We start from the raw sequence: 17,956 nt of genomic DNA, 5'->3' as shown, positions 1-17,956 counted from the left end.
TGTATTAGCTAATATAAATAGCTTAAGTTAGGGATGTTTTGAAGGGAGGGTAGCCACTTTAGTATTGAAGGAGGCTCATATCTCGATCGTCATGTATTCTAGTGTAACTTTAACTCGTCTTATAATAATTTAGTTATTTGGACTTTTTACGAGAAACTACTATACCCATAAAAAAAACTACCTAATAAAAAAAATGTTGTAAGAAACTACCTAATAAAAGATAAAATGTAGTACGATACTACCTTTGACCGAATTTCCACCGTTAACTTAATTTTACGACGTTGATCCACCTTAAAACACCTTTAAAACCACCGTGAGGATTGGTTTTCAAGGTGGTAAGGTTATTTTTGAGGCGGTTGGAGAATATTTCAAGTTGGTGAGGGTAGATTAGTGCTTCGGGATGGTGGTTCTTGGGGTTAGAGGTGGTGCTTTTGGGTTGAAAGGTGGTTTAGGTGTGATGGAGGCGATTTCAAGCAAGTTGTGTTAATTTTGGGAATGAAAGCTATGGTTAAAAGAGTATTTTGAGGTCGGTCAACGGTGGAAATCCGGTGCGGTAGTATTTCACAACATTTTATCTTTTCTTATGTAGTTTTTTACAACATTTTATCTTTATTAGGTAGTTTATTACAACATATTTTTTATTAGGTAGTTCTCATAAAATCTAGGATTTATTAGGTAGTTTTTGACAAAAATTCCTACAGTTAATGAAAGTCTGTATTAACCAAGAATTTGTGCAATTATGTATGGTTGCCAATTGTATGCCAATCAAGTCCCAATTATTGTATTCCCTCTGTCAAACGATACAAAGCATGTATTCCTTTTTGGATAATTCAAAATACATACAAAGCCTATTTCTGTTTAAAGGTAGTAATTTATTCAAAATGTTTCTTTTTTCTTTTTCTTTTTGTATAATAAGTTATCAATTGACAATTATTAACACTTTATCTTTCCATTTTTTCAATAATTTTCAACTACGGTTTTTTTTTTTTTTTCTCTATCTCTTTCTAACCCCACATGTACATATGTACACTTACTCATTAATTTTACTAGAACAATCTCTTTAATTTTCGTGAAAAAAAACTAGATAAGCTTTATATTGTGTGATGGAGTCATGGAGGGAGTAAGAAAAGGTACACCCACATTGCCATAACCAATAATTTGAATATGTACATAATTGAGATGAATTAACAAACTCGTGTGATTATGTATGAAATTCCTAATTAACATGTATGCATGGTCATGCTTATTAAGTTAACAGCAAAATTTTCCTTAAAAAATAACTAATAATCATAGGAATATATTACTTTGTATGTTCATCATTCTCCTGTATTTTTCAAATGACCACTGTAAAATCATCTGTCATAGATTATATTGAAAAAAAAAATCAGGGCAAGACATTGAGAATTTCTTTAACCATCATATCTTTTAAAGTTGAAACATACAATCCGAGCCATATCACATATAGAAAATACAAGCGACAAAGGAAAGAAGACAAAGTAAAATAAGGTGGATCTCAAATAGCAAACACAAGGACATTAAGCATGAGGTCAAGTGGTTAGGGTTTCCTCCCGATTCCAGCAGATTTTAGGATCGATACTCACCCCTGCCCTTGTGACTCTCTAAACACCAAAAAAAAAATTGTGTAACAAAAGCTACACATAGCACACAATTAAGGATGAGCTCCACAGCCGGCGGGCGTCGCGTGCATTATTGTATTGTGATTGCATTCACTCCTGGCATCTGAGAACCCCACCCTCAGAAGTTGCGCAAGTTAGGCTATCGCAACAGTCGAAATAACCAGGATAACACTGATGTCCTACGTGATCCTCACATGTGGTATCCTCTTTACATTTGTACACCATGTCCGCAACTTCAATGCAATGCAAGGTTGGATCAGTAGGGCAACATAATGTGTTAGGAGTGTCACAGGGATCATCTTCTACTGCCGGACACGCGCTTTCGCCAATGTGGTTTTGCAGCATCATCACTAATAACGTAAAATTAATGGAAGACATCAATTAGTAGTCATACATATTTATCTATGTCTAACACACTTATATTTATATAATGGTTGGTTTAGAAACATGCATTATTTAAAACTGACAGAAAGTACATAATAAAAGTATAGAATAATAAAAGCAAACCTAATGAAAAAATGGCCAAGGTAACTAGCATGATTCTTTTGGAGAAAGCCTTATTTGCCATTTTTGGTTTTTTTTTTAGCTTCAATTTTTCACAACTTTTTTTTTTTTTTTTTTTTTTTTTTTTTTTTTTTTTTTTTTTTTTTTTTTTTTTTTTGTGATACTCTAGTAGAAAGATTTTTTTTCTTTTGAGAGTTTTCTAGTTCGTTATATTTCTTGCTTACTTATAGGAGCTTTCTATTAGTTTGTTATGGATTTTATTCAACTATGTCGACACTATGTGTTTGTTATTGTGTTATAATAATTTTTCCATGGTGTATTTCATTATTTTTTAAATTAAAAAATTGATAGTTTTTCAGCAAAATCTTTTTATCGTATATAAATTTATAAAATTTATGTTTTATTGTGCGGACATTTTAGGCATGCTGCTAAAATGATATGATGCATGCCAATATGCCATTGTCAACACGATTAAATACTTTACTTGCTTTGAGTGTGAGGGATAGCTCAAGTGGTTAGAGCTTTCCTCCCGATTTCAGGAGATCCTGGGATCGATTTTCATCCGCCCTTGTGGCTCTCTAAACACCAAAGAAAAAAATACTTTACTTGCTTTGACTTTGTCAAATTAGAGTGAATAGATTTTTCTGTATATCGTATTAAGGTATTCACAAGTATATATACAACCTAACTAGATAAGGGCTCGTATCTTCGGCCCAAGTACACTAAATAGGCTTAACACCCCCCCCCCCCTCAAGTTGGAGCATGCAAATCACAAATGCCCAACTTGCCAAGTAAATACATAAATTGGGTTTTGCCTAAAGCTTTAGTGAATATATCAGCTAATTGTTCGGTAGTTTTCACATATGATGGACTAATAGTACCATCCTGAATCGCATCACGAACATAATGACAATCAACTTCAATGTGCTTAGTACGCTCATGAAACACCGGATTCTGCGCAATATACAATGTCGATTGACTGTCGCAGAATAAACTCATCGCACGACGATGTGAAACTCCCAAACTAAGAAGCAAGGCCTTCAACCATTTTAACTCATCGGTGGCCTTAGACATTGAGCGATATTTCACTTCTGATGACGACTTAGCAACTGTGTCCTGTTTCTTAGTTTTCCAAGAAATAGGTGAATCACCCAGAGATACAAACCAACCAGTGATCGAACGTCTTGTCAAAGGACAACTAGCCCAATCGGAATCACACCAACCTGTCAAATGTAAATTACAAGCAGAGCTCAATAGTATCCCTTGACCCGGGCAACCCTTCAAGTAGCGAACTGTACGCAGAGCTGCTTCCCAATGATCCTGACGAGGTTGTTGCATAAATTGTGACAAAATATGAACAGTATATGCCAAATCTGGTCTAGTAAAAGACAAGTAAATTAGACGACCCACAAGACGTCGATACATTTCGGGCTCTGCAAAATGAGGAGTCTCTTATTTTGCCAGAGTATGATTTTGCTCATTAGGTGTACCTGCCGGACGTGCACCAAGTAAACCAAACTCTGCAATAATATCAAGAGAATATTTTCGTTGACACAAAAATATGCCCTCCGGACTACGTGCTACCTCAATGCCAAGAAAATACTTCAACACACCCAAATCCTTCATATGAAAACATGCACTCAAGTATGATTTGAATTGTGAAATAGCAGAAGAATCATTACCAAAGATGATTAAATCATCAACATAGACCAGAACACTAAGTTGGATAGTACCCGATTGCAGAGTAAATAGAGAATAATCAGAGTACGATTGTATAAAACCGTACCTTTTCAGAGAAGTAGCCAACTTAGAGAACCAACACCGAGGCGCTTGCCGGAGACCATACAAGGACTTAAGAAGGCGACACACCAAACCCGGTTGAGTGCCATGAAAACCAGGCGGGGGTGTCATATAAACCTCCTCATCAAGATCACCGTGAAGAAAGGCATTGTGAACGTCCATCTGGTGCAATTCCCAATTTTTCGCAGCAGCAACAGCCAGAAATGCACGAACAGTGACCATTTTAGCAACGGGAGCAAATGTCTCGTTATAATCAATACCCTCAACCTGATGATTACCAAAAATAACGAGACGGGCCTTCAACCTCTCAATAGTGCCGTCAGAATTAAGCTTAACTTTGTAAACCCATCTGCAACCAAGAGCTTTCTTCCCTGGAGGTAATTTTTCCATTACCCATGTTTGATTATTTTCTAATGCAGATATTTCTTTCTGCATTGCCTCTCTCCACCCTGCATCTTTCATGGCCTCTTTGAAATTTCGTGGCTCTACCACAATATCCACAGCTGCAATAAATACACGATGTCGCACAGAAAATTTATCACAATACACAAAATGTGCTAAAGGATAGGGAGTACCTGAGGAGCATGAAGGAGGCGATGAACTGGAGGAGATAGATGGACTAGTAATAGCATGAGCGACATAATCCTTGTGCCAATTCGGAGGGTTCCTAGGACGTTGTCCAAGTCCTAAATCGGGAGAGGGAGTGTTCGTAATAGCAGCGGCAGCAGGGGTGGGATCTGCCTGGGCAGCCACGGGTGAGCTGCGGACTGTCCCGCTCCCAGCAGTCCCCGGGGCAGCAGGTTCCCCCAAGGTGGCAGCGTCCCCCGTGCTGCTACCAGCAGCCATATCCGAGGCAGCAGACCCCGAGCTGGCAGCAGCAGACCCCCTGGCAGAATTGGCGGGGCTGCTGTGATGTGAGGCATGTCCAACGGATGCTTCACCAATTTCTAAGACGTGCTCAAGGTCATCCAAAAAATCAACATCAATTCCATTTTCCACTCTTTCGGGTGCATCAGTAGAGGAACCATTTGAGTGATCATCAAGCATAAAAGGAAATTCATTTTCATGAAACTTAACATCTCGTGAAACAAAAATATCACCCGTCTCTAAGTCATACACCTTCCAACCTTTCTTCCCATGAGGATATCCCAAGAATACACATTTTCTACTCCTAGGAGCGAATTTGTCACCCTTGGCTTTTTTATTATGAGCAAAACAAAGACACCCAAACACCCTTATAACATCAAAATTAGGTAGCTTGCCAAAGAGAAGTTCATATGGGGTTTTATTGGCTAACAAACGAGATGGAGTACGATTAATCAAATATACCGCCCCAAGTACACACTCTCCCCAAAAAGCTATCGGCAAGTTGCCTTGAAACATTAAAGCTCGACTCACATTAAGGATATGTTGGTGTTTTCGCTCTACCCTCCCATTTTGTTGAGGTGTGCCAACACACGAGGTTTGAAACAGGATACCATTTGCATCAAAATAAGGAAGCATGGTTTTAAATTCCGTACCATTATCACTCCGCACACATATTACAGAGACATCAAATTGACATTTAATCATAGTAAAGAAGGAGCAAAAAATAGAATAGACTTCCGTTTTGTCATTCAATAAATAAACCCAAACACCTCTCGAAAAATCATCCACAATAGTCAAAAAATAGTGCGCACCACAGGTAGACGGTGTCTTATATGATCCCCATAAATCACAATGAATTAATTCAAAAATACGACTAGCTCTACTATCACTAATAGGAAAACTATCCCGTGATTGTTTCGCTTGCGGGCAAATAGTACAAGCTTTATTAAAAAAATTACTACTAGAACTACCACTAAGAGCATGCACTAACTTGACTATATTGTCCGACGGATGTCCCATACGACGATGCCATAATTCAAATGTAGAAACCGCTGAATTTGTCACCGCACATGCCTTAGGAATTCGCCGGAAATAATATAGTCCATCTATCCGTTCACCGGCTCCAATCAGGCTCCCCGAGTGTTGGTCCTGTATAGCACATAAAGAGTCAGTGAATCGGACAAAACAATGTGAATCATCAATCATTTTAGACACCGAAATTAAATTGCAATTTAATTTTGGGACAAATAAAACATTCTCAAGAATAATTCCATCTGCCAAATAAACTCGCCCCTCCTTCATAGCCATAGCATGGGCACCATCCGGGAGACCCACAGGGCAAGGAGAAATAGAATGTACATCCATCAAACAAGAATCATCACCAGTAACATGATGTGAAGCTCCGGTATCCACAATCCAAGACAAAGAAAAAGACTCACCGGTCATCTTGTCTTGTTGGTGATTATTTACCATATTCAATAGCATCCGAACATGCTCGGGTTGGAGCTCAGACAAAGCAGAAAGGGTGTCCTGTGAAGGCAGAACAGAGGTAGCAAGAGGGCTGCCCACGGCATTGGCACGAGCCGTGGGCTTGTGGTGATCAACGGCAGCAGCAGCAGGCTTCGAGGATGAAGCAGGAGGTGCGGCAGAGGTCTTCCAAGGCTGCTGCCCCGTAGGTGCAACCCCCTTCTTCCCATATTTCTCGACCCACCACTCGGGGTAACCATGGAGCATAAAACACCCCGAATTCTCATGTCCCGAACGCTTACAATGAGTACAAAAGAGCTTCGACTTATCCTCACGAGTAGTCGATTGAAAGGGCTTTCGATCACTAGGAAGAGCAAACACATGCGCATCCACCCTTTCGGCAGAGGTTTGATGGCTACGAGCAATTGCACGCGAACGTTTCTCTTGAAGAAACGCTTGATACGCGCGATCTAAGGTAGCAGGAGGTTGTTGAGAGAGCAAATTCGTTCTCACCATGGCATATAAATCATCATCAATGCCAACAAGAAATTGATGCAATTTTTCTTCCTCCTTATCAAGTTCGTACGAGGCAGCCACATTACAGGAGCAATTACCACACGTACAGCCATGTGGAGGCTTGAGACGGGCCAAATCATCAAAGTAACCCATCAATTGGGTATAGTATGCTTCAACAGAGATGTTCTTCCCCTGTTTGCAGCTGGTGATGGAAGCCCTTAATTGCTGTAAGCGCATTCCATCAGCCACACAAAATCGAGATTCTAAATAATCCCATAATTTTTTCGCCTCTTCAAAGTAAGGGAGTGATGCCGCAAGTTTTGTGTCAACAGTTCTCAAAAACCACGAAACAAGCATAGAATTTACCGTGTCCCAGTCCATCAACTTCTTCGTCTCCGTCGGTTTGGTAATGGTTCCATCAACAAACCCATACTTCCTCCTAGATTTCAAGGATAGAGTCATGGCCCTCGACCACGCAAGATAATTTTCGCCCTTCGACACCACATGGGTAATCAAATTACCAGGCTGATCCCCGGCACCAAGGTAAAAAGGTGAAGAAGGATCAAGTTTCCCTTCGTCTCCCATTGATAATCGATCGATAGAGTAATAGAGATTAGAGCAGAGTAGTGATTAGAGGAATAGAAATTAGAGCAGAGTAGTGATTAGAAATCAAAGATTAGAAAAAAAAAATTAGGGTTTAGAGTATAGAGGCTCCGATACCATGTCAAATTAGAGTGAATAGATTTTTCTGTATATCGTATTAAGGTATTCACAAGTATATATACAACCTAACTAGATAAGGGCTCGTATCTTCGGCCCAAGTACACTAAATAGGCTTAACAGACTTTCAATTTTTTATATTCTTTTAATAGTCATTTCTCCTAAAATACCACCCGACCAGGCAGCCTTCATTATGGCTAGAATTCGTGATATTAATCAGGCCATGGCAAATCCCATTGTGTTCAATCTAGGAGGCTCAAGCAGAAGAGTTGAGAGATGTATTAAGTGGGAAACTCTGAATGTCGGATGGGTAAAGCTCAACACAGATGGAGCTTCGAAAGGTAATCCGGGTCAAGCAGGTGTTGGAGGTTTGATTCGGGGTTATAATGGAGAAATATTTGAAATGTTTGCTACTAATTGTGGGATTTGCTCGAACAACAAAGCAGAATTGTTGGGTGTGTTGTGTGCTCTGGCAGTAGCATGGAATGCTGGACATAGGCTTGTTCAAGTTTCCCTGGACTCGGAGTGTGTTCTTCGAATGTTAGTTGAGCCCATGCCCAGCTAACTCTCCCTTCATTAATATCATCAGGAAGTGTAAAGCCATCATTTCTCGAGAAGGTTGGAAAGTGACGCTTAGTCACTGCTATAGAGAAGCTAATCGGGGTGCGGAGTGGCTAGCCAACTATGGTGTCAACTTGGTAGAAAAGATGGTGATTTTTGAGGCGGTATGGCCTTCGTACTATTTTATTGGAGGACTTGAGTGGTGTGGCTAGGGCTAGACTTGTCCCTTTGGACAAGGCCTAGGGTAGTTTTTGTTGGTGTTTTTGATTTTTTTTATTTCTTGTTTTTGTTTTCCTTTTCGTCTTAGGGTCTGTTCTGTTCACCTTATTTTCACTTATTTCAGGTTTAATAAGTTCAGATAAGTTTAGATAAGGGTTAATAAGTTCAGATAAGTTCAGATAATTTCAGGGTTAATAAGTTCTAAATTAACGTTCTCCTCACCTTATTTCCACTTATTATATTTATATAGAGTTATTACTAATCAAGATTGCTTTTCACTTTTTTTTTTTTGTAAAATTTTATGTGTTATATTATCATGATTTCATATAAGAATAAAGTAACATTTGCATAAAAAATAAAATTAAAGTAACGTTATACTCATAAGTTATGGTAAGACTAGATAAATTTTGCTTATATAAAAGTTAAGCAAATCAAAAAGTTTATCCGTCTATACGAATTTTATCCGTTTGTCATTGTTGCAACATTTACGCTTCACAATATTATCCGTCTATACGAATTAGGGATACCAATATTTCAAGAGGTTGAAGAAATGGAGACTAGAGCAGATTATAATTTGTATGATATCCAAAGGAAAAAAGCTATGAACCGTATTCGGGATAAAATAACAAAATATATATGGAAGTCGGTTGGAGGTGTCGTAGAGGATGATACAGAAGAAGGAGATGATGAGAATGATGATGATGAAGCATTAGAAGATTAAAATTTTATTTGGTGTTATTGCAACATACACTTTTGCTTGTTTCATAGTTTATTTTTTTTAATATTTGAAATTATCAAAATGCTAATATTTTCATATTTTATTGCTTTTATTTTAATATATTGTTATATATATAATCATATTACCAATATGTTACACAATATGTTTCAAGAATGACAAATAATGTCTAATAAAATCTTATAAGTGTTAATAAGGTTTAATAAGGTCAAATAAGTGAAAATAAGTGTTAATAAGGTGTAATAAGTTCAGATAAGGGTTGATAAGTTCAGTTAAGTTCAGATAAGTAAAAATCAGGTGAATAGTTTACACCCTAAATTAACCCCGTGCGATACACAATTTTAAAATAAGAATTGAATTATAGACTTTTGACACGTACTGAAAGAAAATAACTTCCTCATTTTTCCTAATTAATTTCTAATTAAATATGAATATTTAATTCCCAAAAGTGCATAATTTTCATATTTAATTAAGAAATTTCAATTAAATTATATTATTAACTATTATTAACAACTTGTAAATAACTAAATAGCATAATATGTGTAGAAAACCCAAAATTTAAAATTTAAATATTCCAATGGAATATATTTTCAAAGCTATATTAAATAGGGTAGATTAAAAAGGAAAAAAAAAATATGACATTATCCTTACATTTTGGAGAGGAAAAATTAAATAAAAAGTGACACGTAGGCAATGATGACATCAGCGGTTGTTTATATATATATAAGAAAGAAAATATTATTTTGTCAAAAAAAAAAAAGAAAGAAAATATTTAAAACAAGATTTAATTCAAAATGAATTGTTGACCTGATCGTTTTTTTTTTTTTTTTTTGAAATAAATTCCATAAGCAAAGCTACGATCGTTGTTGCAAATCGTACATTCTTCATACCCTCTTTCATATCGCTGTGATTTACAGCCTTAATCGGCGAGGGGATCTATAGATCTGTTGTATCCGTGCAGAAATTTTCCGTCTGATTCGCTAGATTGTAATCGAAATATTAACCTCTTTTTTTATCCCGCACAAAATTTTACCCATGAAACAACTCTATAAAACTCTTTTGCGGGCTCCGTAGCAAGAAATGAAAATCCATAAAATAAAAAAGCAAATCCTCCCTCAAAAGAGAGAAGAAAAACCCGGTTTTTCGAAGGAGCCAAATCCTCCTAAAGAAGAAGAACCCTGTCTTTCGAGGAAGAAATATTCCTCCTAAAAGAGGAAGGGTTATTATAAACCTAAAACAATGTAAATAAATAAATAAATAAAAAATAAAAAACCATACAAAAACAAACGATTGGGGCTTTCCACCGATAAAAATGGATGGAAGCCCCTCCAAAATTCAACAATGGAGGCTATGGTTTTACAGAGAAAAAAGAGGAAAGAGAGGCTAGGGTTTTAAACTGTTGTCCTGATCATTATTATAAATAAATATATGGATCGAAGAAAATTAAATATCACATCATTATTAAATAAAGAGAGGCTAGGATTTTATGTTATGCATAATTTTCTTGGTACTAGGTTAAATCCCGTGCATGCACGGTTGTTAAATATTTTTGACAATTTTATTATAAATTTTCTAATATAATGACTTGAGTATTAAAAAATATAGAGTATATTAAAAATAAAAGCATGCAAGAGAAAATATTTACAAAACATGTCATAGTTATAAACTTATAATGGATAGTTTAATCTTTTAGGAAAAGATTTATATTTTATATAAAACAAATTATGTCATAATTTAGATATAATTTTTTTTCCTTTAGTAATAATAATTTATTTAGAAGGTACTTTTGGCAGGAAATTTTTTATAATACGTTGACAAATGTGTCTTAAGATTCGCTTTTAGTAGTATGTAATTGATTGATTTGAGTCAATGTAGCATTAACCCTAGACATTTAAAGTTAAATTAGCCATGGTATTCCTTTTGGTAGCAGGTTAATTATAATCTCCACACTCATTATTATTACTATTATTATTATCACAAATTTTCATATGTAATGTGACCAGCTACACCATGTGATCAGAGTTACTTATTCAAGGGATAACCCTTAACCAATCTAGTAACCCCTGACCAAGTAACCCCTCCTCGAGTAATCTCTGAATAAATAACAACCTCTTGTATGTGTTCAAAACTTTACAGGTGCTTACCAATGCCAAGTTTAGTAAATGATAAGTTGGCTTCACTAAATTTTGTTCATTTATTAGGACTAGCAAATTTTAGATGAATATTTCACCATACACCTAGTGTACCATGAGCATGGTACACTCGATCATTATATCACGAGACTCACGACATACCTTTCTCATTATGTCTAAAATGTTTTTACTAGCTAACCATGACACATATTTTTTTCAAAAATTTTGCATGCTTCCGATTTACATTAAGGTTAATGCAGTGCCGCTGGCACGTGCAAGTAAGTGAAGAATTTTTTTAAAAAAATTACAAAAACAAAAACGCGGGAATAAAAATGGAGAAGAGAGAAAGTAAGAATGTGTAGAAAGAAAGAGAAAACATGGAAACTCATACCTTAGGGCTTCGATCATCAATGGAAAATTCATCAACAAACTTCAATACCTCAAATTCCGGTAATCTAATCCATGAATTACTACAAAAATAGAGGCAAATTGAAACTCCATTGTTAGGTAATTTTGAGAACTCGAATTCATTTGTTGAAATCGATTTAAATCGCTCGAGTATAGAAGAAGAAAAAAAGATTTTTGGAGATGAATTTGTTCCAATATTGTACGATAATTACAAAAACAAAACAACACAAAAAACTTAAAATGCGGGAATAAAAATGGAGGAGAGAGAAAGTAAGAACGTGTAGAAAGAAAAAGAAAACAAGGGAAACTCATACCTTAGGGCTTCGATCATCAATGGAAAATTCATCGACAAACTTCAATACCTCAAATTCCGGTAATCTAATCCATGAATTACTACAAAAAATAGAGGCAAATTGAAACTCCATTGTTAGGTAATTTTGAGAACTCAAATTCTTTTGTTGAAATCGATTTTAATCGCTCGATTATAGAAGAAGAAAAAAATATTTTTGGAGATGAATTTGTTCCAATATTGTACGATAATAACAATCCTGACACTGACTTTGAAGGTATGTAATCAAATTTTTGGACATAATAGCAACCTTGACATTGAGTTTGGAGGTTTATAACTTGTTATTTGGTATGATTTTAGGGTACTTTTGAACCTTGTTTTCATGATTATTCGACATCAAAGTTCATTATTTATCTTACTTTTATACAAATTTTGTACCATCCATGCTTCACGGGTTGTTTGTGTTTTTGATGTAATGTAGCTATTTTTTGCACTATATATGGACGTGATCAAGCATGAGTGAACAAGGAGAAGGGAAATCTTGGTTGATAGAGCAATTAAGGAAGAAGGATGAGTGCCTTAAAGAGAAATGAAAAGCTTTTGGAAAGTTTTGGAAGGATTTTTGCACTAAGGTCAACTTCAACTGACCATAACTTTTGTTCAAGTCAAAATTTTGAAGTTATTCAAATTGGGGATTAAAGTTCATCTCAAGATCTTTCCAACGACTGGTCACATGCCTTATTCCAATGAGTAACGAAGAAGTTATGACCTTCCGAAAATAAGCTATTTTGCTAGAAAAGGGCTGCACATCCGTGCCAATAAGTGGCACGCCCGTGCAAGTCACTGCACTTCCGTGCCAAATGAAACACGTCCGTCGAAGGTCAGGAAGTAGCTAATGGTCGTATTTTAATAGGTCTGCACATCTGTGCAACCTTTGGCACGTCCGTGCCGACCTGTAGACGGGTCGTTTCCTCGTGTTCTCCATCCTTTTACTTGGGGGTTATATAATACCCCTTTGGCTTCATTTGTAAGGGGTGATCTTCTTAGTGTAGTTTGAGCTTAGGTTAGGTTTTTAGAGAGAGAACTCTCAATTTTTAGAGAGAGAAAGTGGGAAAAACTTGTTGAAAGCTTGGAATATGAAGAATTGAAGGAAGGAGACTTGAAGATTTGATTATTTCTTGCATTATTAATGAGAATTTCTTACTCTCTCTCTTATTTTATTGCTTTAATTGCTTATTTTTATATCTTTTCTTGTTTTATTACTTGTTTATGTTCAATTAGTGTTTGATTTCATGTTCTTAGTTGTTAATTATTCATTTAGTTTTGCAATTTATTATGATTTGTGAGTAGTTCTTTTACTTGGGATGGTTGAAACTATTGATGAATTCACAAATACTTGTTTGCATGTGTTGATTTAGCTAATGTGGGATGTTAATTAGTTGAACTTAAGTGGTTTTATGGTTAGTTCTTGTAAGTGGCCATTGCTAGAACTATTTATCTAAGCTTTCTCAACGAAGGATCGAGAGATGAACTTGAGTTAGCTCCCTTATGCTTAATTGACTTGAAATGCCATGAGAATAGGAATTTCCAGTCAAGGGAATGTTTATGTCATCGTGATTATGCTTTAACACTTTTTTTATGCTTTGTAACCACGAGAGTAGGTTGTATTCATGACTCAAGTAATCCCTCTAGCTTGAGAGAGTAGTTGGGTACCTTAGATGACTTCCCCTAATTTATCCCCAAATTGCTATGTTTTGTATGTTAAATTGTAGTTTGTGAATGACTTAATTGGTGGATACCTTCCCAAGATCCTTTTTATTATTGTTTGTAGTTTTTCTGTATAACTCAAAACCCAAAAAGACTTGACTTAGCTTATCACAAATCGATACTTGTTAGTGCTCCCCTTAGTCCTTGTGGGATCGACCCTTACTTGCCCTTTCTACCCATTAGAGAGACCAAGTTAGGTTTTTATCTTTGGTATGCTCGACGACGGCCTATCAGAGGTAATCAGATTTTTGGCAATTATAGCAATCCAGAAGAAGCAGACAATGCAAAAGAGAGAGAAAATCATGTTGTCCCTCATAAATCAATTGAAACAAACATCTAAATCAAATTCAATTGAAGGTAGATTCTATACAATCAACCTTCGTTCTAATTAATAGTATTAGTTAGGATTCTGTTAGTGGTCGGTCATTAAACGTTTTTCCTCAATTTGTGTGTCGTACAATGTTCCATTACAATTTTAAAGAGGTTATTTTAGCTTTTAAGGGTTCAAATTGTGCTCGAAATTGACAAAAGGATCGATGTAAGTGCCTCATGTTGTCATCTCACCGATAAAATATCTCCACTTTTTTTCTTAATTTTATTTTTCTTTTAAAATAGTTCTTTATACTCTATCTTTTTACTAGCAAATTTTGACTTATCATTTTTTATTTTTGAACGAAATTTTGACTTATCATTTAATTAAACTTTATCTTGAAAGAAACTAAAAAAGGGGATAGTTTTTTTTAAAAAATATATAATAAAATATGATTGGGATATTTTAGGAAAATAAAATTTATCACCCAAAAACCCCCTTCACTTTTTTTTTTTTTTTTTTTTTTGACAAAAAAAAATACCCCCTTCACTTTACATATTACTATAGATAAATTAAAAATAATAATCATACACCAATAATGACATGAGTCTAATATAATCAGATTTTATAGATTCATTATTACATACGCCCTTCGTCCCCTTTTGATAGTCCTTTATGGGCATTTTTCACGGGAATTAATAAACACAAAAAATAATAGTTAAAGTACATTGAAAAAGTAAATTGACATTTGGTTTGCAAAAAAGTAACAAAAGTACATGGGAAAACAAAATTTATATGAGAAAGTTAAATATGTTCAAATATTGTTGCAAATTGAAGGGAATTTTGGTAAAAAATTAATATTAATAGTTGTTGGAAAAAGCAAATGGGGTGAACATTTTGGGACTAAAATTTATCCATAAGGGACTATCAAAAGGGGACGGATGGAGTACTATAAAGACTAATGTAATTAGTCTAATACAAGAATAATAGTTTTTTATAACATAAAGGGTAACTTTAAATGCCTTTAATATAAATTAATCCCGTCTTATCATAAATTAGTGTACACTCACATTTTTTGCAAGATTTGTGAAATTACAGGGTAGGTATCAAAAGAGGACCTTTTTTTAAAAAGAAATTCAATAGAGAAGGTTTTTTCTAGAATATGAAATATAGTTTGATAGTTCTTCAAAAAAAAAAAAAAAAACTATAGTTAGTAGGCAAGTAGAGGGTGGGTTTAATTACTTCTCTTTCCTAGCTACCAACTTAATAGAATTGAAACTTAAATGTAGGTAATATAATGCCGAATGTATGTATAATATAACCATATATTATAGAGACATTTTAGATTACTTATTAAAAACATGAAGCAATGTTTACGAAAAATAGGTAACAACAATATATTAAATTAAATAGGATCAGAATATGTATGCTGTCATAGTTGGCAAATAACAACATTCTTGGACATAATGAGTAATGTTGTAACACATTCAGAGAGGTTGACGACTTTGTATTATAAAATATGAAGGAAAAAAAAAAACTCAAAGACATTAGAATAATATTAGATGTGCTCACAAAAGTAGTATAAATAGAGAGAAATTCAATGAGAAATCACAAACAAAAAAAAAACATTGTATTCTACTTTGTACGAAATTAAGAGTTGAAAAGATAAACTGAAAGAAAATGAAGAAAGCAATAATGGCATTCCTTTTGGCAGCAGGTTAATAATCTCACGTACCACTTTATATTATTATTATAGCATATAATTAGCTCTCTAGTACTCCGTACGTGATTACATTTTCTTTTATTATAATACACTAATCGAATACTTGTATATAATAGGAAACAAGTGTGTAGCCCGGGCGTTGCACCGGTTGTTACTTTAATAGACCTTGTAATTATCTATTATATACATTTATTTTCATGTTTATAGCATAGCTTATGATTGACTTAGATGGTTAAGTAACTATCTTTTTTATAAAAGGTTCGGTGTTCGAATCCCCTTTTAATATATTAGTAACGCTTTTTAATATATTAGCATAGATTTAGTTACAAACCCTCTTTTAAAAACCAAATTTTGTTAAAAAGCATCTTATAACAAATTTTTTGTCAAAGCACACTTGTTTTGAAATTTTTTTTGTGAAGTCCCACCACTCCCCGGATTTCGACTAGTGACTTACATTTTTCGGCGTTGACTAGCATGTGCAGCTCATGTGATCCACTTAACCCGCTCTTTTTCCCCCCTTTTTCCTCCATTCATTCCCCTCTTCATATCCTCTGCTTCATGCAGTTACGGGGAGTGGTGGGACTTACAAAAAAAAAAAAAAAAAAAAAAAAAAAATCTTATAAAATGGTTTTCAACAAAATTTGGTTTTTATAATATGGTTTTTGAACAAATTCTAATATAAAATATAAATGCTCGTAATTGATCTGATAGATACTCTAGCTGATAAACAACATTTTGATTTTGCAGTGTTGCTGCAAATCGTTGCGATGAAAGCGGGAGCTGTGTGTCCTGCTGTATCCTGTACTTCAAATCTTCAGTGTATGTCACCATGTGTCTGTGGAGTCAGCTTAAAGTGTTGTGAGCCCTATGACACTCCTTGTGATCCTACAAATAATAACTGTTGTGAAGGACTTACTTGCAAAGAAGTTACTCCTGGAGTTTTCAAATGCAAGGAAGAATGTGAGGACCACCCGACTCATGAGTGTTTTCCTGGTTTATATGAATGCTGCCCTGACAGTGGCCTATCCTGCGTTCAAGTTTCTACGGGTGTTTACGAATGCCGGGCCCCTAAATGATTTGTCTATCGACTCTAGCTACTACACCCTTGCACGGCTTTTGCTCATACGACGTACGGCTAGCTGTAGAGCTATCTATATTCTGCTTGTGTATGTAGCTTTGGAAACCCATTCTGTTTTCCTTATGCTTGTGGTTTGAGATTGACTTTTTCTTCGCCTTGTTTATTTATGTTGATGTGTTTCCTACTATCTACGGCTTGGAGCCTTGGATTGTTATCGATTGTCAACTCTTAATAAAATCATGTATGAAATAATGTTCAACCATTATGTTTTCATTTGCAACTCTTAACTTTACCTTTTCATTTCTTAGCTTCCTTTATTTTCTCGATCGGCATCTTTTTTAACATTTCAATTCCCCGTTTATGTTACTTGACAAATTTTAATTTTTGACATTATTATTAGTTTATTACCATAGTTTATTATAAACAATTCCAATTATGTGTCAGGATTTAATTTGCTTTGACTAATGTTTAATTCACCATTTCCTTCCTTTCTTTTAATTGGTACATGACATGATCAACACTGAAAAGGGTAGTCTCTTATAACATTTATCCTTTTATAAGGTAGTTTCTTATAATTACAACATTTTTTTATTAGGTAGTTTCTCGCAAAAATAAGTGCTTTATAGGGTAGTTTTCACAAAATGTCCTTAAAAATAATATCTATCAAAATTTTATACCGGCATATATATATAAGTGCATAAGGATAATGTTTTATTTATTTAAACACAGATGGAGTACTCATTATCTCAGAAAGTTATCTCATATTCTTAAAATGTTATCCCATATTCACTCAATACCTAATAAGAAAGCCCAATGTAAAAGATCTAGTAAAGCTACAAGGAATTGGTGAACATCCATGATTTCTAAGCATGTTAGATTAATTCTATTGATTGCATGTATTGGCGGTGAAAAATTTGTCCATTTCGATTAAAAGGCATGTTTTCAAGACGACCAAATAAACCTACATTAATAGCCTAAAGTTCCAAAAAAACCCATGCTATATTAATCTTTATTTTAAAAAAAAAAAATCCCATGCCAAGTTGATTAAATATGTTTGGGATAGGATTCGATCCAACTCCCTCATGAAAAACACCACTCCTTAACCAACATAATATGGACTGCAAATCTGGGCCGGGGAGGCTGGGCCTCCACCAGCCCCCGGTCCCTCCGCCACTGTAACTGATGGAAGATAGATAAATTAATAATGCGATAAGTTATAAAC

The sequence above is a fragment of the Chenopodium album genome, chromosome 9, assembly GCF_948465745.1.
Source record: "Chenopodium album chromosome 9, dcCheAlbu1.1, whole genome shotgun sequence".
Taxonomy (NCBI): domain Eukaryota; kingdom Viridiplantae; phylum Streptophyta; class Magnoliopsida; order Caryophyllales; family Amaranthaceae; genus Chenopodium; species Chenopodium album.
This window is presented reverse-complemented; position numbering follows the sequence as displayed.